Here is a 15,274-nt window from a genome sequence, read left to right on the forward strand (position 1 = left end):
GCCACCTGCAAGGTGAGTGTCGGGAGCCAAGCCCAGGCCAGCTGTGGCCATGGCCAGCTGTAGGCGGGGTGTGTGGGCGCAGCCGCTGTGTCCAGAAGGGTTTCCTGACCACAGTGGGGTCAAAGAGTGATGTTGGACCCGCACCGCGCTCCTTGAAGCTGGCTTGGCTGAAGCAGAGGGAGTCAGCTTATACCGCTTATACCGATGTTGGGTCTGTGTTTGAACCCTGTCGTTTCAAATGACCCGTTCACTTCGTGTTTGTCTCTGCCTCCTTTATCTTCGCTGAAAACTGGGACTTATAACAGTGCTGACATGATCGGGATGTTGGAAGGATTAAATGAGATTATGCAAGCAGAGACCTAGGACTCTGCCTGCTACGTGTTGAGTGCTTGCTCCATGACTGACGGATATTAGCATCATTTATTTAGATAAACCAATGGTTGTTTCTCAGCCTGGTCCCTCGGTTGCTGTGAACTTGTTCAGGTTTTCTGCTGTTTATTTTAAATTCTTCATGTTTCTACATAGAAATAATATTATTTCATGCACTTCTGGTTCGTTGCACCTTTTGCAAGTTCTATTCCCTGGGTAAGAAAATGAATTTCAAATCTGTGTTCAGATGGGGCTTCCCAGATGGCGCTAATGTTACGTAAAGGACCCCCCAACCAATGCAGGAGATGTAAGAGACATGGGTTTGATCCCCTGGGTCAGGAAGATCCCCTGGAGGAGGGCACGGCAACCCACTGCAGTCTTCTTGCCTGGGAAATTCCATGGGCAGAGGAGCCTGGCAGGCTAGGGTTGCCCAGAGTCGGACACAACTGAAGTGACTTAGCACACACACAGTCAAAGGGTAAAAGGAAAGAACTGGTTCGTGCTGCTACAGAGGATATTAACCTCGCAGATGCGTGAGCTGGGGTCTCTCTTGGCAGCCAGCACTCTTTCTTGGTACTGCACTACCCAAGCGGACTGAGCTGCAGGAAGTCTTCACTCCGGAATAATGCGCACTTGAACTTCAGAAAGCAGATTGGACATCCATCCTGAGCCTCACCTGTTTGTCTTCATGTCCTCAGAATCGTGAACATGACCTCAGCGTTCGAATCTCGTGAGGCCACGAGATGGCGTAATTTTGCCACAGAAGAGCCTCAAGTCTGGGGCGAGCCTCGGAGGGCCAAGCCGCTCTGGGCTCTCCTTGCTTCTGGGAGAGTCAGGTGTGTGTGGGCTCCAGGCCCTGCCTTCGGGACAGAGTCCTTCCAGTCCAACCTGGTGACTGTGCCTCTGGGGGATCACGACTTAAATCAGGAGGAGCACCGTCCTCCCTGCAGACAGACCGATGGCTTAGGGGAGCCTAGTGATTTGTGTGTTTCATTGAAAACCCCAAATATTGAACTGGCTGCTAAAACTCACATACGGACAAATTCCCTTTCCCTTCCTCCCTCCCATCCCTCCCATGCCCCGCCCCCCACCTTATTCAGCAACCTCCCCTTTACTTCTTTTGGCCTTGACCTTGCAGTTCTGCCTGGGGACCAGCTCACAGGTGCCAATGTAAATGGGAGAGAGTACACAGAGTCCTCCTGGGAAGGCAGGTGTGTGCCCTGGGCTGGAGAGAGTGCAGAGAGTCCTCCTGGGAAGGCAGGTGTGTGCCCCGGGCTTTCTGGAAGGACTTGTCTGGTTGCGTTGTGTCCACAGAATGAAGTTTCTGTTGTCTGACTGTTGTGTGTCGTCTGAGTTCTGGGTAGGAAGACTCTAGCTGGATGTAGATGCCTGTACATCCTGCCTGTGGAACTTGAGCTGAGATCAGGTAAGACAGATGTGTTATCTGCTGCGACTACCGGCATTTAACACGTCAGAACTTGTCGTCCGACACTTAAGGTTGCCGAGGTGGGGTTGGGGTGAAAGGATAGATAATGAGTTTGGGATCGACACGTACACACGGTTGGGGTCTCTCTTGGGACTCCAAGAAAGTATTCATCTCTCAGTTGTGTCCGACCCCATGGGCTGTAGCCCACCAGGCTCCTCTGGCCATGGGATTCTCCAGGCAAGGATACTGGAGTGGGTAGCCTTTCCCTTCTTCAGGGGATCTTCCCAACCTAGGAATTGAACCCAGCCTCCTGCATTGCAGGCAGATTGTTTGCCATCTGAGCCACTATACTGTTTGTACAATGGATAACCAACAAGAGCCTGCTGCACAGCACGGGGAGCTCTGCTCAATGTTATGTGGCGCCTGGACTGGAGGGGCTTGGGGGAGAATGGACACATGTCTGTGTGGCCGAGTGTCTGTGCTCTCCACCTGCAACTACCATAACACTGTCAGCTACACCCTGATACAAATGAAAAGTTAAAGAAATTAGGTGAGCGCTCCATTTACTGGCAATGGAGATCGACCAAGTTGCTTGGTGCTTGGGTGGTGGGTGCTGGTCCTGAAGACCTGAGTTCAAACCCCAAGCCCCTTGGCTGCATGGTTGGTCTCTGACAAGCTATTTAACCCCTTTGTGTCCAGTCTCTATCCATGGAAGAGGGAGCACAGTGGTATGTAGGCGCATCTTAAGTGCTTCCTACACACTTGTGATAATGTCCCAATTTTTATAGTAGCTCATCTTTGTCCTTTAGGATGTCTCCTTTCAAAATAACTTTAAAATGTTGCAAACACAGTAGATTTTGCTCATCAGTTCAGTTCAGTCGCTCAGTCGTGTCTGACTCTTTGTGACCCCATGAACCACAGCACACCTCCCTGTCCATCACCAACTCCCGGAGTTCACTCAAACTCATGTCCATCGAGTCGGTGATGCCATCCAGCCATCTCATCCTCTGTTGTCCCCTTCTCCTCCTGCCCTCAATCCCTCCCAGCATCAGAGTCTTTTCCAATGAGTCAACTCTTCACATGAGGTGGCTAAAGTATTGGAGTTTTAGCTTCAGCATCAGTCCTTCCAAAGAACACCCAGGACTGATCTCCTTTAGAATGGACTGGTTGGATCTCCTTGCAGTCCAAGGGATTCTCAGGAGTCTTCACCAACACCACAGTTCAAAAGCATCAGTTCTTTGGCGCTCAGCCTTCTTCACAGTCCAGCTCTCACATCCATACATGACCACAGGAAAAACCATAGCCTTGACTAAACGGACCTTTGTTGGCAAAGTAATGTCTCTGCTTCTGAATATGCTCTCTAGGTTGGTCATAACTTTCCTTCCAAGGAGTAAGCATCTTTTAATTTCATGGCTGCAGTCACCATCTGCAGTGATTTTGGAGCCCCCAAAAATGAAGTCTGACACTGTTTCCACTGTTTCCCCATCTGTTTCCCATGAAGTGACAGGACCGGATGCCATGATCTTAGTTTTCTGAATGTTGAGCTTTAAGCCAACTTTTTCACTCTCCTCTTTCACTTTCATCAACAGGCTTCTTAGTTCCTCTTCACTTTCTGCCATAAGGGTGGTGTCATCTGCATATCTGAGGTTATTGAGATTTCTCCCGGCAATCTTGATTCCAGCTTGTGTTTCTTCCAGCCCAACGTTTCTCATGATATACTCTGCATATAAGTTAAATAAGCAGGGTGACAATATACAGCCTTGACATACTCCTTTCCCTATTTGGAACCAGTCTGTTGTTCAATGTCCAGTTCTAACTGTTGCTTCCTGACCTGCATACAGATTTCTCAAGAGGCAGGTCAGGTGGTCTGGTATTCCTATCTCTTTCAGAATTTTCCACAGTTTATTGTGATCCGCACAGTCAAAGGCTTTGGCATAGTCAATAGAGCAGAAATAGATGTTTTTCTGGAACTCTCTTGCTTTTTCGATGATCCATCAGATGTTGGCAATTTGATCTCTGGTTCCTCTGCCTTTTCTAAAACCAGCTTGAACATCTGAAGTTCCCCTGGTCGGTAGGTGCCCAATATGCTACTGGAGATCAGTGGAGAAATAACTCCAGAAAGAGTGAAGGGATGGAGCCAAAGCAAAAACACAACTGGCGTTTTGGATTGTGATTTGACTGGTGATAGAAGCAAGGTCCGATGCTGTAAAGAGCAATATTGCATAGGAACCTGGAATGTTAGGTCCTTGAATCAGGGCAAATTGGAAGTGGTCAAACAGGAGATGGCAAGAGTGAACATCAACATTCTGTTAGGGGAAGCACGCTGATTGAAACCGCCCACCCTGGCCAGGCACCATAGTAACCATTTGCATGAGTTGTTTTATGACAGGAGATCCTGATAAGGAATACGGAACTAATGAGCCACCACCAACAGAAAGAGCTCGGGAAAGGTCAAAAGGAGACACCGCGTGTCCGTCCACTTCCCAGAATCCCTCTCGCCAGCATCCATCTTGGCTGAGCGATGCGTGCACCACCAGGAAAGACTCTGAATTAGAATGATTGGCCAAAGACCACCCGGAAACTAATCCCATCACCATAAAACCGGAGATTGCGAGCCACGCGGCAGAGCAGTTCTCCTGTGTTCCCTTACCTATTGCTCTCCACCCGGGCGTCCTTTCCCAGTAGAGTTTCTTGCTTTGTCAGCACATTTGTCTCCTCGGACAATTCATTCCCGAGTGTTAGACAAGAGCCCAGTTTCAGGCCCTGGAAGGGGTCCGTCTTCCTGCAACAAATGGCGACTCTGGCGAGGACTCTTCTTTGCTGAGACTGACATCCCGACCACTCGGGGTACTCAGGGGCCAGCTTGCCTGCCAATGGACCAGACCCAACAGCCGTAACTGGGACCCTTTTGTCCCTGGTCTCCTCCTGACGCAGACAACTGGCCAGAGTGCCCCGACTGGTAAGGAACAAGAGACTTTATTGACCTCTCTCCCCTTCCCTCACTCTTTCTTCTCCAAGAGACTTTATTGACCTCTCTCCCGTTCCCTCACTCTTTCTCTCCTTAACCCTTCCTATCCTTCCCCGTTTTTCTAGTCCCCCGGTCCTGGACACAGGAATCTGGTCAAAGGACCTTCAGCCTGAGCTGAGGATTGGAGACTGATCACCTCCTCTTGGCAGAGAACTCGAATTCTGGTTCTGGCCTGGTCTGGTTTCTGGCAGGGCCGAGTTCCAGCCCTCTCTTCTCTGGAGGCCCAGGGGAAAGTCCCATAACGCCTGGGTATCTGCAGGTGGCAGGAGCCGTCTGTAAGGCCACCCCTTTCGCCCCCCTCTCCCGCCTCCTCCCGCTTCTTCTTTCAACCTGGCTTCCTTTCCTGCCTTTGAAATCTTTGATGTTAGTACTTGGGTCTGAAGTTGTGTCTCTATAGGAGGTTTTCTGAGAGACTGTATTCTTGTATTTAAGGGAGTGTCTGACGACATGCCAGGTTTACATGTGTGTGTTTTAACTCTGTGTTCTGTGTTGTGATTTTTCATGACCATTTTGCTTTGTCTGGCCGCCATTTGGTTTAGACCTGCCGCCATTTCGTTAGAACTTGATTTTCTTTCCCTGTGCCTTGAGACCAGGGCTCTCAGGAACACTTATCTAGACCATCTCTAACTCCTGAGATTGAGAGAAAAGGGGAAAAAGACTTTAAAATTTTTACTTATTTCAATTTTTTTTTATAAACTAGTAAATTTTATATTGTAATATCTAATTCGTGACTAAACTTAGAAAATGAAGCCAGATCTTGCACTGTGTCTGTCTAAATATGTCTTGGTATGTCTTTGTCTCTGGGTAATATTTTGAGGTTAATTTGTAAATGAGCTCTATTTATTTGGCTTAAAAAAAGTAAGCACTTACAAATCAAATAATTCTAAATTAAACAATAAATTCCAGGTTCATGTGAACTGGGAAATATTCAGTATTAAATACCTGATATTAATGTTTGTTTGTTGACCTATCTAATATAGACATGTCTTAGAGTAATTAAGTAGAATATTTTCATTGTACCTAGGTTTAATATAAGTTAAATATTATATCTGTTACAAGTTTATCAACAAGGAAATTACCTCGAGTGAAGAGACTTCTAAAAAAATGTAAATGAGATATGAGCTTTTATATAAACTCTATTAAGAATAATTATTCTTTAGAAATATCTGTCTAAAATAGTCTCTCCAGATTGGCGTAACTTAAATTTCTGAGGGTTGTGCCAAGTGTGCTAAGTGTTGGAAGTCTATTGAATAGTTAGGTCATTTCCAAATAAGATTTTGAAACATTTGCTACTAAACACTAATTTCCTTTTACAGAGAAACTAAAGAGATGTGGGACTATAAATGAATAATGCTTGGTGCCATCCTAAATGTTGTAAGAAAGCAAGGGTTTTAGAAATTATCACTGGTATTTATGCTCACCAATCTATAAAATGCTAATATAAAATTCTTGGTTGCTGAATGAAAGTACAAAGTGTGTTTTCAGTAAAAAAAAAAGAAAGAAAAAGGTATGAAAAATACTACAAAGAGTTATGCATGATCAGGATTTTCTAAAATTGGATTACAATTAGATAAATGAATTTTGTTAGATATGACACAGCCATAAGAAAACTGGTTAGAGTCAGCTGGGCCCAAGATGGCGGAGCTGACTCTCACTAGACTTTGAGCCGTGGTATTTACGCCCATTGTGACATATCAGCAAGCCCGTCAACACGGACTAAATCTGACCAATGTTCTAAACCCCTTTAATTGATCTTTTCCATAAGACTTCCTAAATAGAATTCTTTTGAAGTTCTTTCGACCTCTAGCTAACTTTGGGGTGCTTCAGAGGGCCCCTGAAACATCCCAAAGAGCGATATTAAACTGTGTTTATTTGGTTGGTTAAATTACATGAAAAAGATTATCAAATGAGTAATAAATCCGCTCATGTTATAATGTATGGTAAAATTACTAATACAGATATCCTAGAAATTATATGGTGTTCTTAACATTCTGATATGTCCTGGTATTCTAATGAAAAACCTGATGACTTCACAAAAGTTAACAGAAGGACTGAATGAACCAGTGAATATGCTTATAACTTTTATGGTTTCTATCTGAAAAATGATTGGTTTTCAGGGAGTAGGGAAAACCTTCCTCTCAAACGAATTATGACAATACTTTGGTAAAATTAAACGTTATAAACAAAGCCATTATATTTTCTCTCTATCTGACTCCTCCAGAAATTTGAAATTCTTAGGTTTCCAGTAAGTTTATCAAATGAGTTAGGAATGTTATGGGTACAAAAATCTCAAGAAATTTTTGAGAACTTAAAAAGGGAAGCATTCAACTAGATTTGTTAGGCAAAATCTGTTATAAGCCTTTGGTGTGAGTTTCCCAGCCCTCTTTTATTTTAAAAGTCCAGTCTGAGACTCTATAAATGTTTCGGCAAAATAAAAAGTCTATAGTCAATTATGGTTATATAAATCATCAGACCAAAATTAGTGAGAACAGACCTATTTTGCAAACAAACTAGCCTTAATTTGGTTATATTTGATTTAAATGAGGGTAATTTTAGGGAGAAAAAGATATTTCAAAAAATGTTAAATCCCAGTTTGTTAATGGGGGTCTGCATCTAGTAAGACTCATCTCTTAGATAGTTCTTTGCTGTTACGTGATATTAATGTAAAATTTAATTGAATTCTTAAAGAACACCCTAAGTTTGTTTCTGAAGCTTATTTCAGTTTGTTTCTGAAGGTTATCTATCTTTGGATGAAGATCAGATGCCTCATGACCTGCAACCAGGACTGGAAAAAGACATAATTTAAGGGACTGTCTCCAACCTGGATGGAAGGACTTTTTTACCAGGTACTCTTAACTAGCTCATGCACAATGAAACTGAAGGGAAATTAACTCTTAGATTATTTCCCACTTCCAAAGGCCCCTACAGTGGATTGGTCTATAGAGAAGACAGCTGACCTGATCTCACCTTAAAATGATGCTCAAGCAGGAGAAACTACACTACACCAGGATGAGAAGACGATGACATCAGAGGTAGGCAGCTTGCCCGAGATGCTGGACCTGATTCGTATGATCATTTATGTTTTCTTGACTTCTTAGACCTTTGCATATAAATCAAATCCTTTTCTATCATAGGCCTGATTCTATGCTAGTTTTAAAAATCAATTCAATTGTTGGGTTTGTGGCCAATTACCTGTGTCTAGTTCTGGGTTACCTTGTTAAATTTCTCTACTACAAGACTCTAACTGGTTGGCCCTGAGAAAATTTACTTAAAAAAACAATTATAGTCATATTCAGGTTACTGTGATGTTACTATATGGGATCCCCTCACCGGGCCAATTAATAATGCCTGCTCTGACTCTGGCCATAAATTTGAGCCTTTATCTATTACTCAAGCACAATCAGAGCAACAAGTAAAGTTTCAGCAAAGGAGGAAAAATCTACCACAATTATGGGATGGATTTATATAGATAACACCAGGCTATGGTAATTTAGGTTTAAAGTCTCCTCTGTGTTGGAAACAATTAAATCATACTAAGGATAATCACTCTAGTAACACTAGAAAACTGGGCTATGTGCCTTATAGACAGTGGTGCCAATATATAATTTCCCTAGAAGATAAAGATTCTACAGAGCAGACTAAGTCAGATGACCTGAGATCTACTGGGCTATATCTAATGGAAGCTCTTAAGTCTTCCTTGTGACTTTACTAATACTGCTGGCTATGTTCTTTGTATTTCACCTGTTTTACAAATTTACTGTTTCTTACACCGTCAAATGCGTGTGTGAGGCCTCTAACAGAATAATATATAGTGCCAATAAGATCGATGATGGTAACAGTGTAACTCTAGATATGGGGAGAAGCAACAAGACGGGATATTTTCCTGGACCAAGAGGCTGGCAAGACAGGTGGTCCAGAGAATTTTGGATACTGTTTCATGGCCTAGTCCAGTAACAGCACATTGAGTGGCCTGTCAACAAAATCTTTGCCAAACCTGAGAATGGACGTTCTCAGCACCGTGGGATAAAATGGTCATGAAATGCCCCCCTCAAAATCATGGTCAAGTTTATGAGCAAGAGAGGGCTCTGCCAACTGAAGACTGACACTTGCCGGCTTCATCTACAAAGATTAAATCATGGCCACTGAAACTGCTGACTTTCAACGCCCCTGAAAGGAGTTCAGGGTGAAAACCAGGAATGGGGCACTCTGTGCTCTGGGAAAAACTGGCATAACAGGCCTTCAGATAGTTATATCTTTTCAGGAGAAGATTTTATGAGTCCCAATTCTTGCATCTTCTCATACCTAGAGGAACACTGGCGTCATTAATGGTGAAATCTGCTTTGGCTAACTAGGTGATGCCATGGGTGTACTTTCCGATTAGACCTTGTGTTGCTAAACACTTGCGTTTTCTGAGTCGTGTCAGGCTTGGATGCCACCATTCTCAAAACAATGTCTGCTGGAAGCTGGTAACTGCAATCTTTTTATAAAACTAGGCAACTGGCTACAAGTCTCCCTGAAGTGCCAGGTCCAGACTGGGTTTCAGGCCTATTCTTCTAAAAAGAAATGAGATTTATTTTGTCTACTAAATTCCAGTTTTCACTCCTCCAACTACTTCTAATTGGGTCTGTTACACCAAAATGGCAGACCAAGGGACTGAGATTTTAATCATATAAGACTCAGATCTAGAACTTGGAACTCAGAAATACTTCCAATTCAGTGTTTATACTCCAAGCTGAGGCAGTCTTATGCTCCATTTTGACAGGAAGTTATTACAGTCATAGTTGCCTGCTGCTGCTGCTGCTAAGTTGCTTCAGTCGTGTCCAACTCTGTGTGACCCCATAGACGGCAGCCCACCAGGCTCCCCCGTCCCTGGGATTCTCCAGGCAAGAACACTGGAGTGGGTTGCCATTTCCTTCTCCAATGCAGGAAAGTGAAAATTGAAAGTGAAGTCACTCAGTCGTGTCCGACTCTAGCGACCCCATGGACTGCAGCCCACCAGCCTCCTCCGTCCGTGGGATTTTCCAGGCAAGAGCACTGGAGTGGGGTGACAAACGCAGTAGAACTCTGTGGGGCTCTGGAGTGAGATCTGTTCTGTGTCCTCCATTTCTTGTCTGTAGGATATAGGCTTCATTCAGCCTCCTTGACCTTCCCTGAGCTCCAAAGGGTGGATTCAAACAATTGCTAATCAGGGAAGGGAGGGGATACAGAAACCGGAGAAACAATCAAAGGTTGGTGCAGCCTCCAGACAGAGTCCTGGTTCCTACTCAAAGGAATATGCAGAACAATGTCTTTGCGCCCCCACCCAGGTCGGGACGGTAACTTCAGACTGAACTCAAGATTCCTGGAGCACAGCTCTGTTGCCTCACCACCAACCAATCCAAAAGGGTCACAAACCCTGCAGCCCTCACCCCAAATGTTGCCTCCTGTTTCCGGGGACCAGAGATAACCATCCTGTTAGGTCTCCTGTTTGGCCCTTGTCTATTTCATCTCTGAGAGGGGCAAACAGTTTCAGACTAAATTGCTGTTATTATAACGGTGAATGCTGGTTTCAGGCAAAAAATAATCTTGACTTAGATCTGGTAGAGAAAGACTTCTGCTCTGCGAGGCAGGCTATGCCCATGCACAGCAGGAAGAAGTTACGGAAGAAAGAGACCTCCGCCCCAATTCCCAAGAAGTATCTTGAGTATGAAGTCTCTCGGGGGGAGTTGTTAGGGGAAGCACACTGATTGAAACCGCCCACCCTGGCCAGGCACCATAGTAACCATTTGCATGAGTTGTTTTATGACAGGAGATCCTGATAAGGAATACAGAACTAATGAGCCACCACCAACAGGAAGAGTTCGGGAAAGGTCAAAAGGAGACACCGCGTGTCTGTCCACTTCCCAGAATCCCTCTCGCCAGCATCCATCTTGGCTGAGAGATGCGTGCACCACCAGGAAAGACTCTGAATTAGAATGATTGGCCAAAGACCACCCGGAAACTGATCTCATCATCATAAAACCCGAGACTTCGAGCCACATGGCAGAGCAGCTCTCCTGGGTTCCCTTACCCTACTGCTCTCCACCTGGGCGCCCTTTCCCAATAAATCTCTTGCTTTGTCAGCACATGTGTCTCCTCGGACAATTCATTCCGAGTGTTAGACAAGAGCCCGGTTTCGGGCCCTGGAAGGGGTCCTCCTTCCTGCAACAATTCTAGGAATCAGCAAACAACTAAAATGGACTGGAATGAGTGAATTTAGCTCAGATGACCATTATATCCACTACTGCGGGCTGGAATCCCTTAGAAGAAATGGAGTGGCCATCATGGTCAACAAGAGTCCAAAATGCAGTACTTGGATACAATCTCAAAAACGACAGAATGATCTCTGTTCGTTTCCAAGGCAAACCATTCAATATCACAGTAATCCAAGTCTATGCCCCAACCAGTAACGCTGAAGAAGCTGAAGTTGAACGGTTCTATGAAGACCTACAAGACCTTTTAGAACTAACACCCCCAAAACATGTCCTTTTCATTATAGGGGACTGGAATGCAAAAGTGGGAAGGAAGGAAGTCAGGATTTTGCTCCTATCCTTCACCTAATTTCTCCCACTCTTAACATATTACATCACCAGACCACAGTGATCAAAACCAGGAAATTCATGTGGATGCAACTGAGTAACTAAGCTGGAAATTTTATTCATGTCTCTCCAACTGTCTGACTAACACGCTCCTTTGAGTCAGGACCCAGTCCCTCTGTGACCAGCAGCCCAGCCCCGGGGGGCTTCCTGCGCCTTTCACAACCTGAGCACTTGGGAGGGCTCTGGCAAGTGAGTCCGTGGAATGTCTTTTGCTTTGGGATAATCTGATATTTCCTCACAGTTACACTGAGCTGATGTGTTTGGGGCAAGAATCCCGCAGAACTCTCTGCATCCTATGGAGAACGACAGGGTGTCGAGAGTCTTCCTCTCTAACCAGGGGTTTCAAATCTGGTGGATTCCACCAATGGAGGTTGAAGGAAAACAATAGAAAGAATTTTTTTTTCTGGAAAGTTGCAAAAAAGCAAACCTAGAGTTTCTAGTGCCAACGCAATTTACATAGTGTTTACATCATACTTAAAACTATTTACATAACGTTGACATTTTATGGGGGGGGGTCTTGGAACCAATTAGAACCAATCAGAACGATTGTTCTGCTAATGTTGATGATTCGGGTGGTGTCAGGGGGGTTTCCTCACTGTAGAGTCTCTGTTTTCCTTCGTCATTGGTACGCACCTATGGCTTCCCTGGTGGCTCAGACAGTAAAAAGAATCTGCCTGCAATGCAGGAGACCTGGGTTCCATCCCTTGGTTGGGAAGATCCTCTGGATTCTCTGGGTCAGTAAGATCCCCAGCAGGAGGGAATGGCGACCCACTCCAGTATTCTGGCCTGGAGAATTCCATGGACAGAGGAGCCTGGTGGGCTATGGGGTCACAAAGAGTCTGACACAACTGAGTGACTGGTACACACACACTCACTTCGAGGAGGTGTACCAAGACTCCACTGTGGTTTCTCATCATGCTGACACCTGCCGCGTTTAGCAACAGTAGGTGGTTCTGGCTTACAGACATAATCACTGTGGTGTCAGCCTGAGGGAAATTTTCTATTTCCATATTTGCATATGTCTTTGTGATTCTGCTATAAGGAAGAGCTGCCCCTTCTCCACTGTATGAATGCATGTGTATGTGTTCAATCATGCATTCGTTCCTCACTGATATGACTGTGGACTTAGGGTATCGATTTTATGCTGTGGGTTAGTAATTACTGTCATTGTTTATTTTGTTGCTCAAATTGTCCCATATTTCGCCTCTGGGGCTCCTGTGGTCTGTCCATGTTCCCTCATCGTTTTCTGAGCACTTGCTTAACTTCTGACACCATGCATGTTCCAGGCTCATGGTGTGTTTTCCCAACACCACACGGAGTTAACCGTTTTGCAAGGAGTCTTGCTTCCTTTATTGGAGACTCATACTTAGAAACAAATATCTGGCCTCCAGGTGTGCCCACTGTCCCGGGGTGTCCTTGCCTCTAGGCTACCCAAGCAGACAGAACTGGGGCGATATGTGGACCCCTTGAGGTTATTCCCTCAGCTCCCATCATCCCCTCCTCCTCTTTGCCTGAATCATAGCGTCTTTTCCTGACGGTGAGAAGCCTGGTTTTCATCCCCGCGTTGTGTTTACATAGCCGCTCAGTCCTAGATTAACCGCACTGCACTTCGGACGGAGTGTGCTGCCCTTGCCCCTGCGGGAAACACAGTTCCGAACGACAGTAAAATACTTGAGCATGGATCGCTCTGTCCTGAGCTGCACCGTGTGGTCAGTAAGCCGTTTTCCAAACGTATCAGGTTAGTGATGGGTTCCTCTGGAACCGTTGTGTCCCGGCCGGGCGCCCCACATCTTGGCCGATTCTAAGTGCTGTTCTGGGGAAGTCGTTCCAGACGCACAGCGGTCTCGCTCCCCTCCCCCTCACTCCCCCGCCCGTCCCCACCCTTCCCGCATTGGTGACTAATCTCCTGTCTGATTTATGCATCTGCATTTCTTTTGCACAGAAAGCAGATGTGTTCTTTCCCCCATCTCCCTTCTCTCTTACAGGAGGACAGGATACTAAACACTCTTGTACTTCACCTTTTTCACTTAGCAGTATATCCTGGAATATCCATATCAGTTCTTACAAGTCCTCATTTTTTTAACAGCTGAATAATGCTGCTTTGTGTTCAACAGTTTTCTCAATGACTACTTAGGTTCTTCCTACATTTTTTCAACAACAAATAATGCTACAATGAATAACAATATATATACATATACTCACACATATACACACACACATACACACACACACGTACACATACATATACATTTTGATTATATGTACACATATATACATCTGGTGGCTTAGCGATAAACAATGCGCCTGCCAATGCAGAAGACTTAAAGAATGCAGGTTTGACCCATGGGTGGGGACGATCCCTTGAAGAAGGAAATGGCAACCCACTCCAGTATTCTTGCCTCGAGAATCCCACGGACAGAGGAGCCTGGTGGGCTGCAGTCCATGGTGTCACAAAGAGTCGGACACAAGTGAGCAACTGAGCACCCAGCCACACATACACATAAACACTTGCATACAGATGTATATCTGGAGTTAGGAGTTAGCTACTACTGTATAGCAAGTCACTTCCAAATGTAGTATCTTAAAACAGCAGCTCTTTATCACTTTACAGAATCTGCTGATCAGGAATCCACGCACAACTCAGCCGGGTCGCCTGGCTCTGGGTCGAGCTGCCAGCAGGAGGTGGTCTCACTCAAAGGAGGACCTGCATGCAAGCTCGCCAGGCGGCTGTGTTCGGGATGTGAGCCCTCTGCAGCGCTGGGCTGAGAGCCTCACTTCCTGCCTGGCTGGAGGCCGCCCTGAGTTCCTGGGTTGTCTGCAGTGGCTCACTGCTTCGAGTCTGTCTTCCTTCCATGTGAGCGAGCAAGACAGAGCAAGACCTGAGTCCCAGTCTTTTTGCAACCTGATCTCAGATGTTGCCTTCTGTCCCTTTCATCACGTTCTGTTCATTAGAGGTGTGTCACTCCCGGTAACTCAGATGGTAAAGAATCTGCCTGCAATGTGGGAGACCTAGGTTTGATCCCTGAGTTGGGAAGATCCCCTGGAGGAGGGGATGGCCACCCACTCCAGTATTCCTCCCTGGAGAATCCCATGGACAGAGGAGCCTGGAGGGGTACAGTCCAGAGGTCGGGCACAACTGAGTGACCGGCACTTTCACCAGGTCTGGGTAACACTTAAGGGAGAAAGGAGCGTGGGGCACAAGCCCCAGGACGCAGGGCGCCTGGGGACCGTCCAGAGCCTGCCTGCTGCAGAACAGATCTTCAGGGCACATTCTCAGAAGAGAACTGCTAGTTCAGAGTGTGTGTGTGTGTGTGTGTGTGTGTGTGCCGGCAGGTGGATCACACAGATTTGCATCCCCACCAGTCACGTGTAAGAGTGTGTTTGCCCATAGCCTGGACAGTTGGGTGTACCACCAGACATTTCTATTTTTACCAATCTGGCAGGTGAAAAAATAGTATTTCAATGAAAAAACCTGCTCACAGTCATTCATAACGAAATAAAAATAAAACAACATTGAAACACTGGTGTTTTCCTTCTGTACTTCCATATCATGTGTGAAGAGACATTTTACTTCTTTGCTGATGTTACACCTGCAATTGAATACTTTTTATCTAACTGCATTGCTGAGCGTATGCCGTGTGGAATAGTTAAGAAAATGCCGGGCATACCTTACTTTGACCTTCCCAGTGGGTCAGATGATAAAGAGTCCCCTGCAGCGCTGGAGACCTGGGCTTGACCCCTGGGTCAGAAAGATCCCCTGGAGGCGGGCACGGCTACCCACTCCAGTATTTTTGCCTGGAGAATCCCATGGACAGAGGAGCCTAGCGGGCTACA

At 45.6% G+C, this 15,274-nt stretch overlaps 1 long non-coding RNA gene across 4 annotated transcripts; it reads left to right on the forward strand.

The window, feature by feature from the left end:
• Positions 1-1,200: 1,200 nt before the first annotated feature.
• Positions 1,201-14,961, forward strand: LOC101903545 (uncharacterized). Of its 4 annotated transcripts, none has more exons than XR_235952.5 (3): positions 1,201-1,795; positions 7,559-7,855; positions 14,052-14,961. It is a non-coding gene; the product is annotated as an uncharacterized lncRNA (long non-coding RNA). The 4 variants fall into 4 exon arrangements; XR_009495893.1 differs by lacking the exon at positions 1,201-1,795 and adding an exon at positions 5,049-5,098; XR_003036482.2 differs by having other exon boundaries at positions 7,559-14,961.
• Positions 14,962-15,274: the final 313 nt, after the last annotated feature.

This window comes from Bos taurus, chromosome 9 (assembly GCF_002263795.3).
Source record: "Bos taurus isolate L1 Dominette 01449 registration number 42190680 breed Hereford chromosome 9, ARS-UCD2.0, whole genome shotgun sequence".
NCBI lineage: Eukaryota > Metazoa > Chordata > Mammalia > Artiodactyla > Bovidae > Bos > Bos taurus.